Source organism: Plectropomus leopardus, chromosome 20 (genome assembly GCF_008729295.1).
Source record: "Plectropomus leopardus isolate mb chromosome 20, YSFRI_Pleo_2.0, whole genome shotgun sequence".
Lineage (NCBI taxonomy): Eukaryota > Metazoa > Chordata > Actinopteri > Perciformes > Serranidae > Plectropomus > Plectropomus leopardus.
The window spans coordinates 4,809,055-4,836,869 of record NC_056482.1 but is presented as its reverse complement, the minus strand read 5'-3'; the positions used below and the strand labels follow the sequence as shown (position 1 = coordinate 4,836,869).

Genomic DNA, 27,815 nt, shown 5'->3' with positions numbered 1-27,815 from the left:
GAGGGGAAAATGTCAAATCAACGTACATAAAGGCTGGATTTAATAAAAGTGTGTGAGACAGTGAAAGCATCATCACGGGGACTCGGTCGCTCCGTGCAGCTGAGCAGGCGACTTCTGGTGGACAGCCTCCTCCTCCATGTAGACACACAGAGGTCGCAGAGAAGAAACCCACCGCTTCAGCTTGCTCTCCGACAGCCTCCATGTAGCTTCACTCGACTCTGTCAAAGCTGCAAAATGAAACGAAGAGGAAATAATGAGTGAAAACACCTGGGTGCGGCGTACTTCACGTGAAAAGCTTTCGCACAGCCGGAGGTCGATTTTTGCCTTTTGTATTTCCTTGCTGAATGTCGTGGACATTTTGGATTTTTAATGCTCTGTGTCGTCAAGTCTTAACAGCCGAGGACCATTTTTCTCTTGTCTTCATCTTCGGTTAGTTTGTTTGAGTCAGTCCGTACTTTTAAAACAACTGAGGACGACGTCGTTAAACTACTTGGCTCGCCGATGAGAATGTGCGTACTGGGCCAGCCTCGAGTTGCTCTTTAAGGGGGCAACGTTAGCTAGCTGCTAGCACTAGCAAACCCCCTATTGAACTACCCTCAAGCAAATCTTCTGAAGCGAGCTCATGCTCACGTCTCGACATATTTTTTGGATAGTATCACCCTGTCTGTCACCTGGACATCATTAAATGAGACGCTGACTCGACAGAAATTCAGGTAAGTCTCTTTGTTTGCGCCAAGTTGACTGCTTCTGTGTGTGGGGCCCCATAAAACATGCTAACATCGCAGCTAGCTGCGTAGCGTAGTATCGTTGCTGATGTCCCATTCTGGTGCTGTCCAACTTGAGTTTTGCGTTAATTCAGCCAGTTTTAAGATTGAAATTATAACGTTATGACCATTCCTGAATTGGAGTAGTTTTGTAAAGGTCGTTTCCATATTTCTGTTGTAATAAAATTGTGAGTTTGGGACGGTGTCAAGAGGTTCAAGCAGCTGTCTGTGTTTTCGGTCAACAGCTGTACATGGCTGCCCATTTGCAATGTTGCTTGGCTGCCTCTTATCTTTTCGGAGCCACCAGGATAACCAATATTACGCAGTCTGGTACATTTTAAAGTAGGTCTATCAGTCAATAAACCCGAGTATATTTTTACTGTCATTTCCAGTATCATTAAAACAGCTGCACTGCAACAATAACAGCAGCAGCAGTCCCATCTTTTGTTGCGGAGCACCTTCAGCGCTTCGACGGACGAGGGATTACTGAGCTGTACACTCAACATATCGGCGTTTTCATTTTCTCACCGCTTCACTAATCAGATTACCATCCCCACTTAACTCCAATGTTAGTTAATCCTGTTAAGAATTGAGATAAAGGCAGGGCTAATCTCTTAGGTTTGATTTGAGGAATTTTAGCATGTCCATCCATGCCCGTGGACTTCTTTTTTTCCTGCTGTTTGTTATCAAATGTCTGGGAGAAGCAGCCCAGAGAAATCATGAAAGAGATAACGTTCAGGTGGTACGTTGATTTAAATATGTCTGAATCACATCCGTGAATACTTTGTGGTTTTACCACCAATGACAGCATACTTGCCATGTAGGTCACAAACTAACCAAGCTGAACCAGCTAAACCATGCTGATTGTAAACTGAGTTGGACATATTTTGTAGATTATCTGACATCACACTGCAGTACAAACCCACCTGAACTAACCCCTGAAAGTGGCATTGTGGACTACCTTATGTTGCCGATACAGTATGTTAACCCTTCGAAACTTGGATCTGCTTTCAGACCCCTATTCACAAATATTTAAACATTTAAACACCAGCAAATTGGTGCGATTTCTTCCAGAAACATGGGAGGAAAGGCAACGAGCATCTTGCAAGTAATTAGCTCATTTAGAAAATTATTTAAAAAATAAAAAAATTTAAAAAACGGGGGAAATTTCAAGTGAAAAATAAAAAAAATCTAGGGGAAACTGTGTTTGTAGCTAATTATTATAATGACATATTTAAAACTATGTTACAGAATTATTAGAATTTTTTAAACGCACCTTTCCGAGCCATTTACTTTTTCTATTTTTTAATTTTTTTTAAATCAATTTTTGTATTTGATATTCTTTTACAATTTTTTAAAAAATGTCTTATTGGCTTATTTTTGGGTTCTTTTCTTTTTATGTTGCTAATTGCCTTCTTCCCATGCTTTTGACAGAAATGACACCAATTTACTCAGGAATCAGTCAACAAGTGGATTTCTGCCAATATGAGGAAGCAGTGTTTACATTTGTATTTATTATTTTTTTCAGATTTGGGCAAGAAAATTGCAGCATGCACCCCTACATCAAAGTGTTGCTAGTGGACTGAAAAATTAATTAATTGTATTATTCTAGTAGGCTACCAAAAGTTTAATTTGTATTTGTAATATTTCTCATTTAAATAATTTTTAAAAATCAATATATGGTGTACAATGCTGGGTACATTTTTTTTCACCCCACCTCTAGTGTTTATACACAGAACAGACACATGTCCTCCAGCCTGCTTGTTGAACTACAGATAAGGCTTTGATGCCTTAAAACTCAAACCTTGTATTTGATGACTGGCATTGAAAACTGACACGCTAAATGATTCGCCATCAAAGTCTATTGTTAAATGTAAACAGGCCTCATCAACTGCCACTTGTCATTGTTGTAGGCCCATGATCTGACAGCTGATGTCCATCTGTTTGTGGATGATTATTCAGTTATTCATAATATTGACCGACGATATGCATAACCTTAACATTTCAATGCCTCCATTGTTTGGGGTCATTTCCTCAAACGGTGTAATACACTATTGTATTATTTTCTGCCCTACTTTCCACATTGTAGTGTTAGTTTATTCATTTAATTAAAATCAGATATTGTTGTGCTGATTACTAGTATACACACTTCATACATTACAGAGACATGCACAGTCTCACTACATTTCCACTGAAGTGTTGAAAGCCTTTGTTAACATAAAGTTCCTCGTATGATCATTTACAACAGAGCTTATCTCTAATGGAAGATAAGGTTCACTTGAACAAAGGCACTCTATAGCGCTGTTCTTTTCTCACACTAGTGCTCAAACGGTGTTGTTACAGTACACTTGCCTAACAGCTTTTGTGCCACTTGGTGACGGAAAGAAAACAAAGATTTGACAAAAGCCTTCAACAAAAGTGGCAAAGTCGTGTTTCCTTATCTTCATTACACAAAAAAATGTTCCTCTGGCTGCATAATGGTTAATCCGAAGTCCATAATGCTTCCATTGTGAGTTTTCCTCATATCTCTGTATCATACTTTGAGTCGGTTGGACAGATAAAACTCTTGAAGAATTAGGTCACCCAGGTTAAAACCATGTTTTTTCCTAAACAACCCACAACTGTTTTGTTCAGCTGTGCTAAAGTCAGCCAGGTTTTCCTTGACAGGAACACCTTTGAAAAGCCTGATGAAATGTGATCTTTACTTCCTTCAGGTGACGTATTTCCTGTTAAAAAAGGGACACAGTGAATGATCATGTTGAGCTGTGAGCGAGTGGGATATTAGTTAAAGAGAGAACGGCTGTTTGATTTCATAAGAGGGTCAGAAGGGTGGGATTTTTTATTTTTTTGGTGAAGTATTAAATGAACTTTTTTTCTGAACACATTGCTGTTAGCAGATGTGCCATTAGAGCATGGCTGCGACTGTAGGTGTGTTTGAGTAATGACACCTTATATCAGACAGGAAAGCTTTTTTTAAAAAAATATTCCAGCTTGTGTGACCATATAAGTGCACATTTCCTCTCCCAACTTCAGCAAGTCTGGCCTTGAACTGATTCTTATGCTTTTTTACTCTTGTGCTGAGATATGCTCGGGCATTGTGTCAACAATGACGTTGTTGACATGGACCAAAGAACACGTGTTTAATGACTAAATACTCATGTGACGTTGAAGAGTTGACGGTGTAGAAACCTGTGAGAAAATGTTTTCAAGTCAGGAAATGAGCCAGTGTTTGCTGTGGCAGTAGCCAGTTTTCTCTGTGTGAATGTGCCAGTTTCTGCTTTGTTTGTAATAAACTGCAGCTTGAAGGTGATTTAGTCTTTGTTTCACAGTTTTCTGTGCTGATGGCACAATATTCAGTTGTCAGTCCAAATGTCCTTCATATCATTGTTTCAGCCAAAATGAAATTTAAATTAGTTTAGGTTACATCTTTTATAGGTTACCATAAGATTGTCCTTCATTGTCATCACTGTTTTTTATGCAGATAGATGTATATAGTTACATGTATTTGTCCTGTTGGGGATTTTACGTGGCCTTTTTTTGTTTTTGTTTGTTTTTTAAAAGACAAAGGGACATTTGGCAAGCTGTGAGACGTAGGTTTTGTTGTGTAAGCAGCCCTGCCGTCTTGCCTCTTGTAGCAGGTGCTTGTAGAGCAAGATGTTGAGTGGGTTTATTTCCTGTTAATCAATGGTGTACCTTCTGAGTTTTCTATGCTAATGATCCTTATGGAGCTGAAATAAATACTGCATTAATCGATAACTCAATTGACAGAAAACTGGTCACTAAACTGCCCACACAATTTAAACGCAACACTTTTGTTTTTGCTCCTATTTTTCACAGGTTTAGAGATCTAAGCCTTTTTTTCATGTACTCAAAAGAAATAGTTCTCTCAAACTTTGGTCACAAGTTTGTTAAAATCCGTATTAGTGAGTGCTTTTCCCTTTTCAAGATAATCCATTCACCTTGAGAGTGAAGCATACCAAGATGCTGATTAAACAGCATCATTACTACATAGGTGTGTCTTGGGATGGTCACAATGAAATGTCACTCTAATGTGCAGTTTAATCACACAAAACAATGCTACAGAAGTCACAAGTTTTTTTTAGGTAGCTTGCTATTGTCATACTGACTGCAGGAATGTCCACCAGAGCTGTTGCCCGTGAACTCAATGTTCATTTCACTACTATAAGCCATCTCCAGAGTTGTTGACTTTAGTTTGGCAGCACATCCAACTGTCCTCACAACTGCAAATCACATGTAGCTGCACCAGCCCAAGACCTCCACATTTAGCATCTTTACCTGTAGGATTGCCTGAGAGCAGCTACATGAACACGTGACGCAACAACTGATTCACACAACTGACAGACTCCCTCAAAACATCTATGTCATTTTGTTGTGTGATCAACCTGCATATTTTAGAGTGACCGTTCAAGGCACACCTGCATAGTAATGATGCTGTCTAATCAGCATCATTATATGCAACACCTGTCAGGAGGTATTTTAGAAAATCAGAAGTGCATACCAACAAAAATTTGAATACATTTTTGACCAACATTTGCAAGAAATAATTGTATAAATGCACAAAAAGGTCTTAGATCTTTAACTTAAACCTGTGGAAAATGGGAGCAAAAACAGTGTTGCATAAAATCTTTTGTTGCCTAATCACTTATTTTTGTTATTTCAGTTTACAAACAAGAATGCCAAATGGTACTTAATATCATTCTTGCTTTGTTTTTGTCCCGTGTGATAGTAAATTGAATATCTTTTGGGTTTTTTTAGTCTATTGAACAACCAAAACAAGTAATTTAAAGACCTCGAGCTAGAAAATTTTGATGGGCATTTCCACTATTTTGTCACATTTTATAGCCCAAATGGAGAAAATGACTTATCCAAGATTAATCAAAGTATATCCTAAATGATAGTTTGTTGCAGTTGTGGAACCCTTTTTAAAAAACAAAACGTGTATAATAAAGGGCCCCAACACTAAACTCCAATTGGCAGTAAAATTTAGGATCTATTCATTGTTAAAAACTGAAATGTATTAGTGTGTTTTGTTTTATGTCAACACCACATCAACGCGCCAGTGAATTCTCAACATGTGGAAAATGCGTCATTGTTGAAATTGGGGACATGTGTGCTCTACTGGAGACAGTGTAACTAACTATTCCAATTGGACCATGTTAATATGATCCTCATAACTTTTTAAATTAGCCCAATTTTAACATAACTCAAATGATGTCAGTTGGAGGTCCACCCAAATAATTAATTTCAGTTGTTATAAGTTCTTAGCATCAACAGCTTCTTTGCTTTCATTTCAAACTCACCAGAAACATTCATAGTGTAATGGTCCGAAGCAATGATACGGATGCTAAACATAGTGTCCGATGCCCAGTGTGGTAAATGTAACTGGCACTTTTCTCATCCATGCAGTCGTATGTTTTTACTTCATAAGTTAGTGAGGGGGAAGACAGAGTTCGCCCTTTTCATCCCTGGTTCATGTCACATCTGCTCCAGTTTGGCTGCAAGAGTCAGAGGGTAAACATGGTGTTGACATTATCAGCCAACTTTTGTAACAGCACTCCACTCTGCACACAGTTTCAGTGTTTGAACTGGTGCGACGTCTTTGTTTAAGCTGTTAGTAAAATGCAGAGTTTATGGATGTGCTCTGACTGGTTTGGATGAGAATTTTTCCTGTGTCTTTCCATGGCTTTTCTATAAGCAGTCTGAATCTCTGCAAAGGCTGGTGATAAGTTTGGCTGCAGAAAAGTGCTTGTCCTGCTCTTTAAAGCAGGTGAATGCATGCAGCAGAGAGCAAAACAATGGGTGATTTGATTGCAGGCAGTGACTCTAGTTTTGGTCATGTGACAAAGCAAGGTCATGGGAAGACCATTTGTGGTCGAACCATTGTCACGCCCATGGAAGAAATAGCAGTGTGCATATATACTTTTATATTTTTTCTGTCTGTGGAGATATTTGTCACCAAGAATCCACTAAGATTTTAAAGATGTGCCCCCTGATGATTGGATGAGATTTCTCAGGAAATACTATTGGTGTCACAGTTGTCGCACACTCTTCTTAAGGGTACATCGCCATGGTAACTAAAGCTGCACAGCTAACTTAATCTGGAGCAGGCTATATTCAGACTAGGGATGTCCCGTGTTGATATTTATAATTTATAGCAACGTTGCAGTCCCACTGACCTTACTGAGGCTGTATAAAAAGCTCAGACTCTCAATATCAAATGTGTCTGCTCTGTAAGAGTCTGTTTTATTGTAACTGTTTTTGACGATCTGTTTAGTCTTTGTGTGTTATTAAACCATGTTCATTTTAATGACGTTGAAAAAAATCCTACTTTTAGATTGTAATTAACAAACTCACTATTAGAACTATTTTGGTTTGAGTTTAAGAGAAAGAGAGAGGGGCAGGTATGTCTCTTGATCAGCTGTACGCTCTTTGTGTCCGCAGTGGTAGCATGAGTGGAGGACAATGTGAAAATGCAAAAGTACAGCCTGTAGTTTAAGGAACAACTTCAAGAACCAGCTAAAATCTGCAGGATGACGTGTTTTGCATCAGTTTGCGTCATTTTGCAGAGTTTCACTGTGGGGGGAGGAGGGATATCTAGGCGCTGGTTAGATGGAGGGAAATTTACTTCAGTTTATTTACACATACTACCCACATTGTTTTGACACAAAGCCGGTGGAAAATTGGCAAAGTATCCCTTTAATATGTATGTATGTTGTCAAACATTTCTAGATTGGTGATGTTGATTCACAATCTGGTGAAGGCTTGTGGGTCCGCAGCAATATTTAACTTCCATTGTGTTCTTTATAGTTATAAATCATTCAGAGATATAAACCCATGTTTATTGATTTTTTTTCTTGGTTTGTTTCCCACTGGCTATTAAAGCTGGCTTAACAAATAGCAGGATAGTGCATTATCTACAACTGTAGATATTAATATTGAATGAATAGCCTTTTAAGTACAGAAGCGGCCTTTCATTCAATCCTTAACAAGTTTCGTGAGTCTGTATTTCGACACATTATTTGTGTAATATTTGACACGTTCTTCCATCAGTTGTAACATACATCTGTGCATTCAGTTTCTCCCCGATGATTTGCCTGCTTCTGTGACCCAGTTTGAAGAACATCTGTCTCTGCCTCAGTCGGTCTTGCTGTTTATCAGCAGATATGTTCATAAAGCCAAATCCTTCTTCAGTTTTGTGTCTACTGGCTGATTAAGACACCACAGAAGAGCATGCTGTGAACAGCTCCAATCTCTCCTACATAGCACACCAAAAAATTATTCCCAATAAATAATAAACAATCTACTCTTATGAAAACAAGATATTCAAGTAGAAACATTTATGTAATGGAAGAATTTTGAAAGGGTTTTGATTACCAAATAGGAAAGTTCTTAGTAGTACACCGTGCATGAAATGGACTGTTGTAATATCAGCAACAGATTTGCGTCATATTTGTGCTGTAAGCTCTCTTCGTATTGTCTAGCCTAGCTGATTTTATGTGTTATCGGCTGGGTAATGCATTGTCTTCAGGCTGTCTGCAAATGATAAGAAATCTGAGCTTAACATTGCGCAAGCTTGGGCACAGTTAAATAGTGCCATAGCACAGCACAGGAACATATGAAAGTATATAAATTGTAAACAAAACATGCAAAATGCACACTGAGGAAAGATTGTTTATCTTGGGTCAATTTGGTCATTCTCTACCCACCATAAAGAAAAATTACAGGAAACAGTGGTAGAAATACAACATAGATTAGAGCTGGGCCATATTGGTCAATATTGATAATTTCACACCAAAAAAGTTAAATTATTATTTCTTCCTTGGGTTTTAAGGCTGATTTCTGCTCTTTAAACACCCAGCCCAATCATAGATACAGTATTTGTAACAAACTTAACATATTTTGTTCCATTTATAATATAGCTGCATTTTTATGCAAAATCCGGCAATTGTATTTGGCTTTCAATAAATTGCATTCAGTTGTATGTTATCATGACTGAATTGTAAGTGCTGTTTTCATGTAAAATCCAGATTTTTTTATAACGTCAGGGACAATGATTGGGCTCAGCGCAGCCTGGTTCATCCATATTCATGTTCATTCATATTCACTGCAGAAGAATATGCATCCAAAAAATATTTTTATACACTCACTGATGTGACACAAATCTGGATCCTTTGTTCCAGCTTATCCTATTACTTTTGGCACTGTAATTACCTAATTCCTCAAAAAGATGAATACATTGATCTCATGCTGAATTCTATCCTTTTTTGGATGTGTATGTTGCATGTGATATGTGTCTATGTTTCATAACTGGATTGGAAAAGCCAGGGTTATTTCATTGACAATAATATGACAGGTTGTCCAGTATCAATTTCCAGATATTCTGAGGTGATGAGACACAGCATCCCTCTGAACAGACTGAGTCCTATACTCTTGAACAGACATTTTTCCTTGAGCAATATACAAATTACTGCATACATCGCCTCCATTTCCTTGCATCGCGCTCTGTCCTCAAAGAGAAAGCAGACTGTCATCAATTCTCGGCTCACAGACAGACATCCCCATGTAGAGATTTTACATTTTGTCTCGTTTACTGTCTTTCCACAGTTATCCAGAATGTTATTGTTGTTTGTCAAGGACTTTATGGTTTGTTGTTTCTACTTTTTTCATGCAATGACAAAAATACCATTTACATCTGCTTACAGACACTACAAACTAACTTAATGGCCCTCTAGTGCGGTCTATGATGTAGTTGACCACATAATGTGGAACGGTCATCTGACTACCAATTGGTGCCTGAGTCATTGTGTTTTGGGTGAAATCACACTTGTTTTTCGATCTTTTTAATTTGTAAAAGGATCGCCCTTGCTACATTTTAGTGCGAAATGTCAGCAGCTGTTCACTAAGGCTTCAAATGATATAAAACCTGGTTTATGCACACAAGCAAATTGGTGGGTTAGGGCCCATAAAGAAGCTCCATATTTGGCTCTCAGTCACTGCAATGTGCAGCAATTTAAACAGGCTGAACAGGCGCAGGCTGGTCAGCACCTTGTTCACTGACCCCATTTAAGAATTGCCTGCCTGTGATGTCATGTGACCCATTTGCAGTTGTAGTATAGCTCTGTGTTTACATTTGTTTACCACAAGTGCTAAAGAACTTACAAGTCTTATCCATTCCCACTGTTATCCACGAGTATCTTCTTTCAGTGCTGATGTCATCAAACGAACACACCTTTTAACTGCAGTGAGCATACAAGTATTTGTGTTTGCTCACAGCACCATATTTGACAGCAGTCTGAGAACAAGCCAAATTTGACTTTAGTTTACAGTTTTCTGTAGAGTTTATTGGCTGAGCAAAGGAACAGACCGGCCAAGAGGAGGAACAGAGAACGTGGTATTACTAATACTCAATTAACCTAGTAATATTATAATGACTTTATTACCATGCAAACAAAACAAACAAACAACTATATGCAATGTCTTCTTTTTTTTTTGATTAAGTGCATAAAGAGTTGAGGTAAGCTTTGGAATTCCCTAGTGTGATCATAAAGGCCAATTAAATTTTTATATCATTACCTCTGCCTAGGAGGTTATGTTTTCAGTTGTGTACCTTTGTTTTTAAGCAGGATTATGGAAAAAATAAATAAACGTTGGTCCAATTTTTATGAAACTAAGCGGAAGAGTGTAGCACAGACCAAGGAGTAACCCATTACCTTTTGAAGTGCATTTGAATCTCGGGGCAGATACAGAGATTATTTTTTTTGTTTTAACATTGCAAGATAGGGCATTTGGCCATGGCAGTCTGTGCTCTCCAAATGCCCTTCTTGTTATAGTATTGGGTAATTTTATATCTGTTTCCATGAAGCCCTCCAGAACATGGGCTATTCGTTTTTTGAGGCCTAAATTTAGGTTTCTGAAGTCTTAAAAGGGCTTGACACACTAAGCCAATAGTCTGCCATTGGTCAATGTCGGGTCATTTAAGGGCATCTGTAGCCCTAACCCCCTTTTACACAGAGATCGTACTATAAGGTGATAAGCCCTTTCTAAAGCCCTTTATATAAGAACTTTCTAAACACGAACAATAGAATAACATGGCAATAACAATTTTTTACCTAAAACCCAGAAAATCGTTAAAGCCCCTCTGGTTCACTAGTCTCAGAGTCAATAGGTTTTTTGGATTAGAAGCCTTAAATAAGGTCTTTGGTTCACACGATCTTAAAAGACTTTCACATTTTGTTCTATGACATAAAATACATCAGTGAATCACCCAATTCGCAAAGCTTTAATGTGTTTTCAAAAAAACTGCGAACAAGAGGCTAAATGAGACTCTAGAATGTCATCACGGCTTTACAGCCTTGGCAGTGGCAGTGTCACGGTGGTGTAGTTCCTTTTAGCCTAGCAATAGCTTTTTACATGTGGCAATTGCATTTAGGCTTCAAGATCCAATTAAAAAAAAGTGGTGTTTACTTTGAAGATTAACTTGCTGAAGAAATAGTTTAATTATCATAAAAGTCTCTTTATCACAGAGTTTATTTTCTGAAATAATCCAGAATCCGATGGAAAAATCCCCTTGGCTTTTTGACGCGGGAACCAGGATGATGTTAGCTTTTGGGTTGGCTGTTTTCTCAATTTTCAAATGTTAATGTCTGCTGTCTTCTTTAAGTTAGCTGCTAACAGCTGCTTTTTCAATCTCACGTGGTGGGTCATACACATAACGTCATCAAAACATCACGCCTAGCCTGCCCATGCTCCCATCCTGCTGGCTGTCAGGTTTACACAGGACCATTTCTTTGCTGTTACTACCTTCCATGGCGGATTAAAGGCAACACCTCTTTTAAAGCCATTCCGCGATCATACCTTAATTCAGAACTGCAAGGCGGAATACTAGTACGATATTCCCGTCTTGAACATGCAGTTTAAAAGTAGCTCCAGTTTTTGCAGTGTGTCCTGTATTATTGGTACCACTCAGTCCTTGTCAGCTTTTTTTTGGCCAATTCAGCCTGTTAATTGGGCATTAAAGAGCAGAGCTCATCAGTGAATGAAATCCCTACGATTGTCAGTTAAACTTGACACATGAGACAAGAAAGCAAAGTGAGGAAAGCAAACAAATGACTTAAGCCAAGAAGGAGTGAGATCGCCTTGTATGGAGTTATTTCCTCTCACGCAGGTGCTGATTGTAGTCTTTGCAGCGTGTAAAACTTTTTGGCCAAGAGGCAGGCGACATGAGGCAACACAACAGTCATCCTTTGTCGCCACTTTGTCGTGATGTTGCTTGGGTGTGTCTGGGGCTTAAGGAAATGCCTCTTGAAGTTTTATCTTTTATCAACTGATCAAATTTAGAGTTGAATAGAGATTTGCATAGCTACCGATCTTGATACATCTTGATTGTATAGTTACTAGCGTGCTATTTGTTGCTTATAAATTCAAACTAAAGTTAACTGTTTTTCATACATCCTTAAAATTTGTTTCCCGAGTGAATTTCAGTTCATAGATAAATGCTGGATGCACTGTTAGATTGCAGTCATATATAGAGAGTGAAAATAAAAATCAGCTATACTTTTTACATAATATTTATTGATTTATGAGCACACAATTGCTGATGCTGAAGCACGTAAAGTTAGTGTGCACACGACAAAATACTTCCTCATTAATAGAGCTCATGTAAACAAGGAGCAGGAGATTTCCTTCAGCCACCTCCTTTGAGTTCACAGTATGGCTGCAGTAGCAATAGGGCTATTTGAATGAAAGGCAAGCCACTACAGAAGAGACAAGACTGTTTGTGTAGCTGCAATGTCCCCCCTCCCCCACTGCCCCACTGCCAACACCCCCAATTTGAAAACTGACGCTTCTCATGCTCTATTCCAGTATGTGACGGAGGAAACTTTTGTTTGGCAAGATTCAGTATCCCAAATAGATGTGATGAGGATAAAAGCGCTGAAGAGGAAGTGGAGCAGAAAGTAATGGGTGTCAGTGCAGTCCAATGTGTTTGCAGCTGATTGGGAGATCCTATGAATAAGTCAAAATTTCTCTTTCGCTCTCTGTCTTTCTCCTCCCTGTTTTTATCCTTCCCTTTTTCCTGCTCTATGGCTCTATTGTGCTCCATGAGGACAGTGGAGGGATGATCCTATCTTTTAGCTGGCTCGGTTTGTCTCAGATCAGCTGGCAAAGCTAATGCTTTTCCAGACATGCACAGACAGTACTCTGTGTTATGTTGTGCTCTGACCTGAGACACAAGATTATGCTGCATTTCAAAGTCTTGTTCAGCTTCTTGTTTTTTAAATAAGCTGGATTGCCTTATGATTTTTCCCTGTGCATTACAATGTATGTTGCACAAAAGCAGTACAGTGTTAAGTAGCAATTAGCAAAGTAGCACATTCAAAGTCTTGTCAAATTATTAGTTTTCCACCATTTCAGAACCTATTTATACCAACATTTTGTGAGCTGCAGCGCAGCCAGTTGATATTCAGGCCAAGCCATTCTCTTCTGCGTACTGCTCATTGTTTTCAGTTTGTTTAGCAACTAAAGATAGGTTCCAGGCAATACCTCAACTATCACATAGACAGATATGTGTGTATGAATGCAGATGAATTAGAATAAAAGCTAAAAGTTGTCAGACGATGGCAGATGGTTTCCAAGATTGTATTTTAACCAATGTGTTCTGCGTCTTTTGCTATCCACACACACTGTTTACCTGCAAGAACTAAAGCCTGCCTAAGTGTGGTCAATACTACTTGGACTACAAAAAGATACCAGAACACATCTGATATCAGGTCTTGTACCACTGACTACAGATTCTACATACATATATAGGTATCCATTATTGATTATTGAGATTAAATTTGTAATGGCATTTTCAGCTTTTTCGCTAGGCTGACTCCAGGGTCTCCCACACATTAATTTATCTGTGGCTGCCCACCACGATTAAAACATCTTCAATTGGTCGTTCAAAATAATTGTTTTTATTTTATATATTAAGAACTGGACTGTTCATTATGCTCGCTATTGGAATATATATACCATTCAGTTACTGATTGCATCACACTCTCACAGCACAGAGCGTACTCTGGTCAAAGATGGAGCAGCAGAACGCAAGGCACACTGAAAGTGAAACTTCACCATTAACTGTGATGGGTCTAGTTGCTTTCACCTGCCAGCAGCAGCTGCTCCTGTTATCCATTGATCTGTTCAGCTCTGGTTTAAACAACAGCTCAGTCATCCACCAAGCAACTCAAACTCCTCAAACTGCTGTAGAGGAAAAAAAGAAGAGAGGGGAGAATGATAATGCAGAGACAAACCTGGAATAAGACAGGTAGTCCTCCCATCAGCAACAGAGCAGCTAGCATCCTGGCCACTGTCAGCAGATTCCTCTCGGGTGATGCGTTAAAAAAAAAAAAAAAAAGCAGATATTTTATAGCTTAATTGTCAGACATTTGGGACATTTGTTTCCTGTCCATCATTGTGTTTTGGATACTTCCTTTCACCACGTGACGTAATTAACTGTTGTCATATCAAATAACATTCACTTTACCTGTCCCTCATCTCTTGTGCTCCGCTCCATGAATGTGTGGTCAGGTGAAACACAGAGAGGAGTCTTTAAATTACAGCAAAACACAGCAAATGAAACAAGCACACTAAATTAAGTGCAAAAACAATGCCACACAGAAGCCCCCACAAACGCAAATCACTGATTTCTGAATGCATAGGTATTTGGCATTACTTTTGACTTTAAAGAAAATATTTTGCATGACAGTTATTCTACTGAGCTCCTCATGGTAAAAATTCACTTATGATGTGTTTCAGTCTATGCTTCTTGTGTGTCCTCAGGCAGGACTAACTTGGTACATAGAGAGAGGCTTTCTATTTTAGTATATACTGAACATATTAATTCCACCCCCTCTTCAACAGCTCGATGTAGTTAGTAAAGTATTCGCTGACAAATCACATTTTTGGTCGAACATACTGAACATTAGCTTCCACGGCTGCAAAGCCAACCCCTAACAAGCATAACTTAACATGATGAGAGCCAGAGGTTCTTCTGACCTAAATTACAGTGCTAATTAAAGTGCACCATGGAACATATAAAAGTAAAAGATTTTACAGGATCTTAATCTCATTATTTAGTTTAGATTTTGGTACATTTCCATTATCACTCCCAAGGGATTAGACAAATGGTTAATCCAAAAATATGTTCAATATATTATATGATTATAACTCAACAACATGCATTGTAAGGGACTGTATAGTCACTGGCACCAACTATCTATTTGAAACTGATCATATTTCTGCCTGTTCATGTTATTGTGGCATATCATTGGCATTTTGACATGCTTCTGGGGTTAATTATAATAAGTTATCACAAGATAATTACACAAATATGCTTATAGTGAAGGTGCATGAGGAATTTATACTTTTCATATTGGTTTAGTGTTTGTGTTTGTACTGTTTGCTTCATTTGTTAGTTGCTCATGTTGTCTTTGTCCTTTTCTCCTTAGATAAGCAAATTGTTGCTGTTGGATCTACCATCTGACATCCACTGGGATCCAGGCGCTTGAGTCCTAAATGACAAGGTATGTATGGCAGCACATTCATGTCATGCAGTTTACGATTATCAGCAGTTAGGGGACAAGGAATTAATCTAATGTGGGGTTTGTTTTTTGGTCTTCAATTTAAAGTTCTTTTTTTTTTTTTTTTTAGTAAACACGTCCGTAGGAACAGTTTTGGTTGCACAAAAGTGATGCATTTATGTCAAATATAAGTCAAAATCTAACAAGAAATAACAAGAATGCCCCACCCTGTTCTCCTGGAGGCCAAGACATGATACACCTGCCAAACTAGCTCTGTGTGCAGTCAGCATCCTATTTCATCTTAAAAAAAAAGCTTTATAAATAGCATCATAGTTACTTCAGACCATGCCCCATTGACAATAGAATCCAATGTACTTAAAAACTCAAGGGTTTCAGTTCAAAATGGCCCTCTTTAACCACTCACAAACTTTGTTTCAAAAAAGGTCTTTACAAAATTCTTGTGAAACAGCAAATGACGCTGACTGAGACTGACGTTGCGCTACTTACCTCATATTACTCATACAAGTTAGCATTGCCCTGCTTCCCTCTATGAAAAGCCAGCAAGATTTTTTCATTTGATTTTGCATTATTGCAAGAAACAAGCTCTGTGGCAAACAAACGCTGACGATACTTGCAGCAAGATGATCTTCACAAATGAATACCACTTTTTTAGATTTTTAAAGCGTTAACACACAGACAGAAGTAAAAAGCCATACAAACTACATTATGGTGGCATAAATTGCATTGTATGTATTTTTTAGTACACTTAAAGGCTTCAAAATTGTGAGAGACTGATTTACTGACACATTTTATGTCGTAAAACAAAATGTGAAAGTCTCTGAAGCTTGTGTTAACCACAGACCTTATTTTAGGCATCTAACCAACACCCCACTGACTTTGAGACGAGGTCACCAGGAGTGCTAAAATACTCATTCTCGCAGCATTCTATCTACTAATTTTCTGTGGTGATACCGACGGGAACACATTTTTCTTTGAAAGCGTACGAATTTAGGTTTTAAGCTTTTTCTGAAATGCAATGCTTCTACAGTTACTCGTTTCACTACTTGATTTTTACTGTAACTCATAGACACTCTATTTGCATAACTTTAACACTGCCGCAGGCTCTCTGAATTTGATACTTGGATCTAAACCAAGGTCAGCATCCTGCACTAGTTTTTCATTTCCAGAGTATTTTTTGTTTTGTTCCATTTTGTGTTTTTGTTTTGTTTGTTTGTTTGTTTGTTTGTTTGTTGTTTTTACTAAATAAAGCCAAATGATATGGGGCAGAAAATCATCGATGCTGATGATAAAAGGGCTACAGTACGTGAGTGCACTTTGAGTACTACAATCTATAAGTGTCTGTCAGTTAAAGAGCTGATACATACTACCGCTAACTCACACATTAGCAGTGTTTTTTTTGCTGCTTTTGTGATAAGGAGCACATCTGCTAATTCCTTTGATTACAGGTGACATCAGTTTACAGAGGGTATGTTTTTATTTCTGTCTTTTAAAATCACGATCTGTAATTTTTTGTCATTCTGTTGTATGTTTTTAAGGAGCTACAACTTTATCTTTCGAGGCCAGTCTCTTCAAGTGTGACCTTTTAGCATCGGCTGCTCATTTTGCTATTGTTTGGAAATATTCACAGCACCGCTGCTAAAGTCACGATTTTTCTTTTAAGCTGATATTTCTCCAATTCCCTCTGTGACATCTTTTCATTCGTAGAAAGAAATGTATTTGAATTATGCCAGAGATGTTAAAACCGGCTCCCAGAGGATGGATACTTTTGTGTGAACTCTTGCTGTCAGACTTGGTTGTCAGTATTTATGCTGGAGACTGACTTCTCATAAGTGGGTTCTGATACAAAGTGAGTAGTCACTCTTGAAGAGAATGAATGGCTATAACAGCTGTGTCTATTGATTGACAGTATCTACAGATTGAATTAACTATCCTTATGCATGTGATCTAATATCTTAGCAGAACATCGAATTGATTATTTCATGCTCAAACTTTCAGCTGACAGCGCTTTTGGCTCTGAGGCAACTTTGCCATTATTAGAACCCAAGAATTTTCTGGATAATGAGACACAGCACCATGTCTGGCTTTTTTAGTCTTAAATTGATAGCATTGTAACTTACTTTTGCTCACTGACTGTTTTTGAGCACTTAAGGCCAATGGAAACAAGATGTGAACACACAGAGCAACATTAACTTTCATGAGTTGGGTTTCGGAGCAGTGACCACCTAACAAATGTCATCAGTCCAATATTCACTCTCTTTTGGCTCTGTTTTTGGTCATTACCAACTCCTCAGTTGGTAGTGACCAAGTGACACCCCCCCCCCCCCCCATTTGTTTATAGATTATATTTATATAAACACTTTATTAATACTCATTGATATGCATGCACATTGTGATTGATTTTATGTGGAAATTAAATCAATATATATATTGACATTTTTTAGCACAGCTTCTATGTAAATGCTATAAACCTTTTACAGAGCATTCTGCTTATCAAAAGGCTGCGGTTCTTTGATTCAGTGAGGGAAAGACTGTATGCTACATGTTAACCATCTTTCCTTGTGTTTTTTTTATTGTTATACTTTAACCACATTTAAAGGGCTCACTTCATGACTTTAACAGTGGATTAGGGGAATGTTATCCATTTCCATATTCTCCAGTAGGCAAACAAGGAAAATGCGGCAGTTGTCTGCTCAGATCCATAGCTCTGACCTAAATGTGTCTGACCTGGTTATTGAGACTTGGCAAACGGCATCTCACTCCCTCTGTCTTCCTCGCTCACATGGACAACCACACAAACAGACAAGCGACTGTATCTGATACCATCCTGTATCTTGTTTTTTTTTCTGGAAGAATCATCATTAAAACATAGATGTCATTGAGAAAGATCTTTTAATATATAAAAAATGTAAATTCATTATTTAAGTCATAGTAATTACATTTGAGAAGACTTTGTCTAATTGAGAACCGTACAAAAAGTGAAAATAAGATATTTATGTTCACTGTGTGCCGTATACATTTTATATTGCTATTGCTTTTTATGTCTGACTTACTAATTTACTGTCCACTCTACTGCTATTTCCCGTTCTTGGCCATCTGTGAGAGTAGCCTAGATCATGAGCAGAAAGCCCTCCAGGTCTTCTTCAGCTCTGTGGTTGGAAATGAGACAAGCAACATTGGTCTGTAGCAGTTGAACTCCCTGTAAAATTATATCAGTCTTCTTGCTTCACTGTAAACACTAATCAGCTACATCTCTCGTAGGTTACGCTTCAAAATAAACGGTAACTGTGAATAAAGTAAGTCTGGATATTAGAGGTGTCACGTGGAAGTGATCTTAGTGTAGAATGGATGAGGTTCTGCCTAAGTATGCTGCTATTTTTGTGGCTGTCACATGCACAAAACTGGGGACATAAAGTCCGACTCATAGTTTTGCATCAAAGGCTTCCCAGAATGTGTAATACCCATGGAGAGACCATGTCAGTAAATGTTGTCGCTGGAAGGTTTATGTTGGATTTTGACAACTTGTCTTTATTCCCTGAAAGAGCCAAATGTTGAAGTTTAAAATTCAACCAACAGAATCATTTTAAATGCAATAATGGGTTTGCAAAATGTTGCAGAAATGGAGTCTATGTTTTTTTTTTTTTTTTAATGTCATTGTAAATATTTAATTGAAATGTCTGGCTTTTGTTTATTTGTGCCGTATCATAGTTTACTCAGTCATAATACCATGTGCCATGACAGGAAGGCATTTCATTGTTTTTGCAGGTTGCAAGGAGGCGTTATTGGCAGCCTCAGTGTCATTAGTGCAGTAAGATGATTGTTTGGCTGCTAAGAAACCACAAGAAACTTTTAATTGGATCAGTTCAAACAACCAGTGTTACTGTAGTGTACCTTTTCATGTAGTCAAATATTACCTTTCTTCAGTAGCTTTAATGTTGAAACTAGGGTTGTCAAATGATTAATTTGTTTAATAGTAATAGTAATAGTCATTGTAACGTGTTTTTAAGTCCATTATTTTGCTTTATAAAACAGTTTTAAAGTCCATATTGTCAAGCTTAAGCAATTCTAACCAGATTGTCTTATTAAGAAAATCTAGTGTTACTTGGAGCATTGTTAAGCCTCCTTCCTGAGAAGATACCATGGCATGGTTCCACTGGATTCATGGGGTATTCTAGTTTCCGATGATACCAGTATCAGCGCTCTAGCTTTAAATCTCAGCATCTTGAAGACAGGAATTTTGGCCAGCTATTAAAAATAAATACTGTGTTATGTACGGACCTTCATTGCCTCGTGATTAACGCGTGAACACTTCCAGCCCTAACTAAAACCTAATCTACAAATGTACTGTTGTAAAGAAACCTGAGAGCTACGATATACTGAAGACTCTTTGTCATAACCCTTGTATTTATAGCCACATAGTTAATAAGGGTTAATGCCATTGTTTGGGTCTTCTCTCTGCAGAAATGAATCTCAGGGGCTCACATTCAACTGGATCTCATATTTAATTAATAGCTTACCGGCAGAAGGGATTTTTGAGCAGGCCACTATTTATAACCAGCAGGGCTCTCTCCTTCTTTGCCCTGGTTAGGTCTTAATGAGGAAGAAACTCCAGACTTCTACTCTGAGCAACATCTGATCTAAATTTATTGATTTTTTACAATTTTTATTTTAACATGATGTGGAAAAAAAAAACATAATAAATCACCTTTTTCAAAGGTGATTTATTATGTTTTTTTGGTTTGCATGAAGCTAGTTATTTTAATGATTCCGTTCATTCATTTCCTGTGCCTTTTGGGAAAAGGAGGGAGTTCGGGTGTCACCAGCCAAATTATTTCAGTACAAGGTTGGTCAGCCCTAGATGATGCAACATTTATGCAAATATGTATGCAAACCACTCTAGCAGGTCAGTTTGTCTTATTGCAGCCTTTTGCTCATCACATTTAGTTTTCAAAGCAGACGACTTCACTGTGGGTTTGTAACATTATAGTAGAAATAGGACATTTTGAGAGAAAGGAGGAAGAAACACTCGTGTGTAGAGAGAGAGAAAAAGAACCAAACTAATGAGCAGAGTGCTTTGCTACAGAAGACCACTAGCTCTCAGTTGATAAAGCAGCCAGTTAATTCGATAAGGCAGCTGTGTACTCTTTCAAGCACAGAATATCTGCTACACCTTGTCAATAAACAAGGCTTCTCAAACTCCAAGTGTTTCCTCAGCTCCTCCATGGAATACTAAGCAGGAGAAATTACTGTAGAACTGTTGCTTAGCAAAAAAATGGGAAATACACCCAAATTATTAATTCAACCCTTTGTAACGTGGGAAATAGGCTGTATTTATTTATGTTTTTAAAAACATAATGAACCAACAGTTAGCAAGAAATCTGTGAAAAGTACAAGAAATTACCTGAAAAATTTGTAAAAAAAAAAAAAAAATAAACTTATATATATATATATATATAATATATATATTATATATATATATATAACAACAAAAAAGGAAAGAAAAAGTAAAACAACAAAAAATACAAAGCAAAAAATGACCTGAAAGAAAAGATTAAAAGGTTCTGATAATTATGGTAAATGATTTTAAATGAATGATTATTATGTATCATATTATATTATTATTGTTGTTATGATAATTATGAACATAGTTCACAGGAATTTTTTCTCTAGCTTTTTTAAAAAAATAGACTTCTACATCTGCAAATCTTTTTTTAAAATAATTTTCTTGTTTACTATGGCAATAATACCATCTCCTTTGTGCTCATGGTTTCAGTAAAATTAACTGAATTATTTAATAGTAGAGAATCTTACCAAGCTAACAATATGTGTCGCAGTCCATATTGACAAAAGTTGAACTGAGCACTAACTAAGGTTATCCCCAGTAGGTGGCCAACAACCAGATTTTATAAATCCAAAGAACTTCTATAAAAATGAACTTCATGGCCATCAGCTCAGGCCTCTAATTGAGACAGGCCATTATTTGTCAAATGTGTTGCCAGAACGGGCTAGTAAAAGGGACAGGGCTACTAATTGGGACTTGGTTTTTATTTGAGTTAGTCTTACTAAACATGTATTCCTCAATGCATCACACATTTAATGGACTTCACAGCAAATTTGGCTCAGTAATCAACTTGCCTCACACAGTCAGAAGGAAAGTAGGGCGGGTCATGCTTTTGCCATCCAAGGGGGAAAAAATGGCCTGCAGGACAAACACCGAAAATATCATGCTTCTCAGATGAAGCGGTGTGACAAGTGATGATTATCTTAACATTTACATTTCTTTATCGACAGCATTGAAAAAAGATGCAACTCGATGGAGAATTTCACCTTTATTTTATATTTTCAAAGTGGGAGACTTTTTACAAGTTACTCAAGTTTCATTATTTATTCAACTGCCAAACTCCTCTCTGTTTTCATTCCTTTAAGGGTTATTGTAACTGATAATAATAATAATAATAATAATAATAATAATAATAATAATAATAATAATAATAATAATAATAATAATAATAATTAATAACTGTCTTATGTGTCTTATGTCACCATATACAATGAAGCTGTCTGTCTGTAAGATTTTCTGAAACGCTTATGACACCATGGAAATCTCATATTGCAACCCTTTTCACATTCTTTAAAATGACAGCTGAATTCATAGTCAGCGTCAGTTGATGGCTGTGTGAGTCTCACAGGATACCCTGTTGTTGCACATCTCAGCAGAATTGACGTAGGTCCTCATGTCACCAGGAAGTGGCTTTCGGAGACACAGCAAGGTAGTCTGTAAAAGGCTGTGGCTGTGTTTTTGATCATGAAAGCTAGTGTACACTGCATTTGACCTGCAAATGGAACATTTGCTCTCTAAGAGCAAGATGAGACATATACATTTGTTGTTTAACAGCTCAGTTACAGTGACCTTCAGAGCATGATGCTCAGTTCAGTTGTCCAAACAGCTCATAGGGAGGAAAGACTTTGTATAGTGTAGTTTGTTTGTTTGTTTGTGTAGTTTGGTGACTACTCGGGTTAAAAATTGCTTCATATGCAGATTTGATGATGTATTTTAGCTGATTGTCACAAAACATTTTGTGTATCATTAAATCATTTTAATTGTGATCAAATTCTAGTGATTTATCATGCGATTTACACCTTACTATAATAACCTTTTCTGTTATTAATATCACTCTCCTTTGCTCTACAGTCACATACATAAACGTAGGTCTTATGATTTAATCAGTACAGTAGGATTATAATCTACAATAGAGGACAAATTGAATGGTGAGATTAAGCAGAAAGGGTTGTTTCCTTTTTACGGCGTTCCCAAGGTCATGGAAAAGCTTTCCAGGCTTGGAAAAGTCATTGTATTAGAAAAATGATTGAAAGTTTTTGAAAAGGCCTTGAATTTAGTTGTGTCTGATGAGATTGTTACAGTAACCTTCAGTGGATAACCTTCCAGGCAGTTTAACCAAACGGCAGATTATTTTCTGAAGTGGTCAGTGTAACGTAGCTCTTACATGCATTGATGTGTGACAGTGTACTGTATGTTGACCATTAACGTTTCTTCATTTTCTCCCCATGTTCCATCTCTCCCATTATGCATGCCAGCTAGCTGAAATTAGGATTGAATATAGTTTGAATCTGATATGTTTGAAAACGCCACGCAAGTACGGCATGAATTCTTTTTACTTTTTATAGTGGGTCCTTGAAAAGTCATGAAAAAGTTTTGAAATTTTATCCATGAAAAAGTGTAGGAACCCTGATTTTACTATCCCATATGTCTGTTGTCGTCAGTAATCTGATAAACTGCTGCTTGATGTTAACCCTAAACCCAACCCTAATCCTAACCCTAACCCACATACAAAAGTCCCTAAAAATATATTTAAAAAATAAATAAATAATAATTATAATAAATAAATAAACTGGTCTACTTCCAATTACTGTCAGTTGTTTTCCTGAAGAAAGCCTTAACCCTTTGAAATCTGGAGCGACATCACTTTCCTTGTGCTGCTTTCAGATATCTTTCACAAGTATTTAAACCTTTGAATCCTAAGCAAATTGTTGGAGATTCTTTTAAAAATATGGGAAAAAGGCAACGAGCAACTTGTGAAAAAAGTTTCTGAAGTTAGTAGATTTAGGATTATTAAAGAAAAATGTTTCTTAGGAAGCGACTGAAAAATGTCTAGGGAAAAAAGACAAAAGCTGGGGAAATATATATATATATAATTATCATAATTACATATAAAACAATGGAATTAGTGTCATTTTTAAGATTTTTAATTTCTTTTCCTTTATTAATGTAGTCATTCATTCATTTATTTATTTTTAAAAAATTGAGGTGACTTTCTTGTAATTTTAATCAATTTATTGCTAATTTTTAGGTGATTTCTTCTTTCATTGCTCATTGCCTTCTTCCCATGTTTTTAAAAGAAATCAAGCCAATTTGTTAAAAAAAATATTTCCCATATATTTCATTTCAAAACAATTCTTTTAAATTTCTTAACTTGAATTTTATTTCTCTAAATACCAAATTTATGAATCAGCCAGAATTACCTCTGTTGTACAGTACAGACATGCTGGCATGCTCTACATATTTCCTACATTGTGACATTTCAATACTAAATGAATTACCGGACAGACTGTTACCAGCTTGCATGAAAGGTCACAAGATAAACATGCTTATTAATCACCTAGATGCATGCTAGAGAGGACGTAACCTTTGAAGTGGACTGCATTCTCCCTTGTCTCTGTCCGTCTCTGGGGGATCCATGACATCTCCATAACCTCCGAGTTGTGAAGACCTGAACAAATGAAGTGGAAATAAGACTGCATTCATTGGCCCGAGGCCCATCCGTGTCTAAAGAAATAACGTGGGAATTATTCATTAGAGTAATTATGATTGCAATCTCAAAGGGAATCGAAAGAAGACGCCCTGGATTCAGAATATTTGCAATCCTCTGCACTGTGAGAGTCAAAGAGAGAATAAAATGTATCCCATTACAACTTAAGTTGGTTTTAATTAGATGTGATGGCTAAATGAAAGGTTTGTTGGAATATGGGCATGCTCCATTTCACTTGATGAGAATATTATCAGTCCATTGCCGAGCTGTCAGCATGGGCAACTTTTTTCATAACCTCTTTAAAGAAGAGGGAGCCCTTTATAGACCATTCAGCAGCACTTGCGCCAACAAAAGCATTCATCTAAGTACAATTTATTTCTCTGCTTCTTTCATTTTGTTACTTACTAGTAGAGCAGGGCAATATGGCCTGAAAATAAAATCTCTGATTTTTTTTCACGTCAAACTTGATTTTTGACTTAAATCGATTTTTTGCCTCTTAAAAACTACAAATGAAAAAAATGTATTCAAAACAAGTTTTGATTTTATTTTAGCAATAAAAATGAACAAAGGCAAAGTGAAAAAGGGTAGTGGGCATCAAGTAGCGAAATGCAGTGTGACTGCAACACTAACAGCTTTGCATCTGGTCGTTTTCCTGTCATACGCGACACATTGAGAAAATGCTTCCACTAATGTCGGCTGCTTTTTATCGGCTGTTTGTGGACTGATGCGATTTTGTGCATCTTGGAGCTGTACACAAGAGAGTGGTGGAGGAAGTTAATAGTAATATAGAAGTGATATTTTTTTTATTTGTCGCATTTTCAGCATTTTACCTTCTTTTTTGATCTTTATCAGTCTTTCTAATGAACCAGTAAGTCATAATGAATCAAAACAGAATATTATGAAAAGCCTAAAAGCTACCAAAGGGCACCACTTCTTTTTCCCAAACCTCTTCTGTTTTCAACTAGGGCATTGTTTGTATGTTTGTGAGAAAAACACAAAGCCGCTCTTGCTTCAACACAAACGTTAGCATTCTAAAAAAACTGCCAAGTGGACTTAGTCAGGTCGGGGGGGCACTGGCTGTGCGTCATTGCATGTGAGAGGACTGCATCTTCAAACACAGTGTGTTTATAGTCAATAGATGGTATTGTGGGGAATGGTGAATCAGATAGTGGCTTGACTGTGGGCACTTGTTTCTTCTGTTAATGTGGAGTATATTTGAATTCTTTGACTTCTTTCAAGCATCTCCTCAATAAAGCAGTGTTATGTACATGTGTTGTTTTATTGGGGTAAATTTTATGATGTGACGCAAAAATTTTTTAAAAAAAACCCAAAAGATAAAGAAGCGGCATGCTCCAGTTATTTCTAGAGCTTCAGCTCGAGGCACAGTGGCCTTTTGCTGCAACAATAATTCAGCTTTGTCTAGCATTTTAAAAGAGATGAATTGCAAAGCCAGTCTTAAACATATTCTTATACGAAGGAATGTGTGTAGGATACATGTAAATGTTCAAATACAGACAGCACTTGTTGTTATGATGAGTTCAGTTTATCAGAGCGAGTCTGCTCGGAGAAGAAAATCGGGAGGATGCTGTAAAGGCCACTTTGTCTTTGTCACAGATCGGATTACTTACCCTCATTTCACCATGAATTCAAAGAAAACAATCATGGTTTTGTTTTCTAGAGTCACGCAAGACCACTGAGACCTAAGAACGCCGGTGAGAACCAAAACCAGAGGGAGAGTGAAACTGGAACTTCAGGTTCCACTGAGCTCCATACCCCCGCTAGAGATACCAACAACAGGGTTGTCTTTCTACCTGTTTCAGCTGTAATCCCAGCCATCGTTTCCCGTTGCTTCGTCTCTGTATTCATGGGTTGCTTCCTCTGTTTAGATATCAAGCCGTACTTTAGGATCAACAGCAGTGGTGAGACAAGAAAGAAGGCATGGATGTGTGTCTTAGCTGTGTTGGAGACTTGGAGATTTGAGAGTCTGGAGACATGGCTCTGTGTGTCTCAGTCAGTCGTTGAACTATTGTCCTTTTAACTCAATATCCCACTGCATTATTGAGAAGCAGCAGGTCTCCTGTTGTGCCAGTTCCAGTAGAATGTGATGCTGTTAATGAGGCGCCCAGAGGAAAGACCTCATCAGGGACTGTGTTGTATACTGCTCTTCAGTTCATTATAGAGATGCTCCCATCCCTCTACCACCACTACACAATTATAATTTCAGTCAGCTATACTTAAAGACATTTCGTTATAAATAAAAATTACTTAAGTAGCAACATTTCAGTGTTTGAATGTGCATGAGTAGTTAACTAGAAGATTAAATGTTGCTACCCTCTGATCATCATCTTCCCTCTCTCTCCTTTTTTAAAAACAAACATGGCCACTCACAGAATCAATTCATGGAACCATGTGCATGTAGCCGGTACATGTCCACAGCGGTTTGTGGACATTCAACACAGAGACTATGTCCTCACATACATTCACGCCAACTGGTTGTCTTTTTGGTAGGCTTAAGGAGATAGGTGCTTTTGGTCACATGAGAGATCCCAACAAGCCTTGACATTATGTATGGGTGTGTCAATTTGCATGTACATCAGTACACAAGAGAGTTAGCCTATGAGTTTGTGTTGTTGTTGTGTTTTTTTAAGATTATTTTTGGGCTTTTATTGCCTTTAATGGACAGGACAGTTTAAGCTTGAAAGGGGAGAGACAGAAGGGGCAACATGCAGCAAAGGGTTGAGGCCAGAATCGAACCTGTGGCCGCTGCGGCGAGGACTCAACTTTTGTATATGGGGTGCCACTCTATCCACTGAGCCACCAGGCCCCCCATGATTATGTGTTTTTTAATGGAGATGAATCAGGATGTTAAATACTCACTAAATAAATGTTACTTGATAACTTCTATTCGGTAAGTTGTTGCCATGTTTTGTAGGATAATGAGCAGTGTGTCCATAACGCAAAGTGCCACACAATTTAGGGGTACTTAGATTTAGTCATTGAAAAATATGATGAACAAATTAAAATAACTCTCATAATATATGCAATATTTTTTCCACACAGTAATTTATCTTGTAGATTAAAATGTGCCTACTTTTGACTGTTTTTGAGTATTTTCTTACTACTAGACTACTCAACTAGTCTAAGTTTATACTTGAAACTACAGGAAAAGTATTTGTTTGGAATATCCCTACTTAAGGAATAATGTAGTTGCATTTGAGGAAAAGGAGTTTGCGGGTGTTTTTAGTTATTTTTAAAGAAACTGTTTGCAACATTCAGACCATACCTATGATTCAGAGTATGGGGCAGAATTGTCGGCACATGGTTCTCAACATGGAGATGGCTGAGCCAGCTGCCAGCAACCATGCTAACTCAATAAACAGTTAACATTGTTACCTCTGGGGAAACCACTTCTGCAAAAATGTGATTTTTATATCATCAGTAAGCACCATATAAGTGCCATATGAGTGCCATATTAGCACAGTGCAGAGCAGCGGGGATTACACACACACTCCCAGGGACTAACAGGCACAAGAGGCTGGCATGGCTGCCGCAACAAAAAACAGAGAGGCTCAGCTTACAACACACACACACACAGAAGGTTGCATGATTTCATTCTTTGCTTT

At 37.5% G+C, this 27,815-nt stretch overlaps 1 protein-coding gene across 1 annotated transcript in view; it reads left to right on the top strand.

The window, feature by feature from the left end:
- The window catches only part of erbin (erbb2 interacting protein), a 71,705-nt gene continuing 43,890 nt past the window's right edge, over positions 1-27,815 (top strand). Inside the window, exons 1-2 of the mRNA XM_042509843.1 lie at positions 1-713; positions 15,275-15,349. The gene's annotated coding sequence lies outside the window, so the exon portion shown is untranslated. The remainder of the gene's footprint in view (positions 714-15,274; positions 15,350-27,815) is intronic.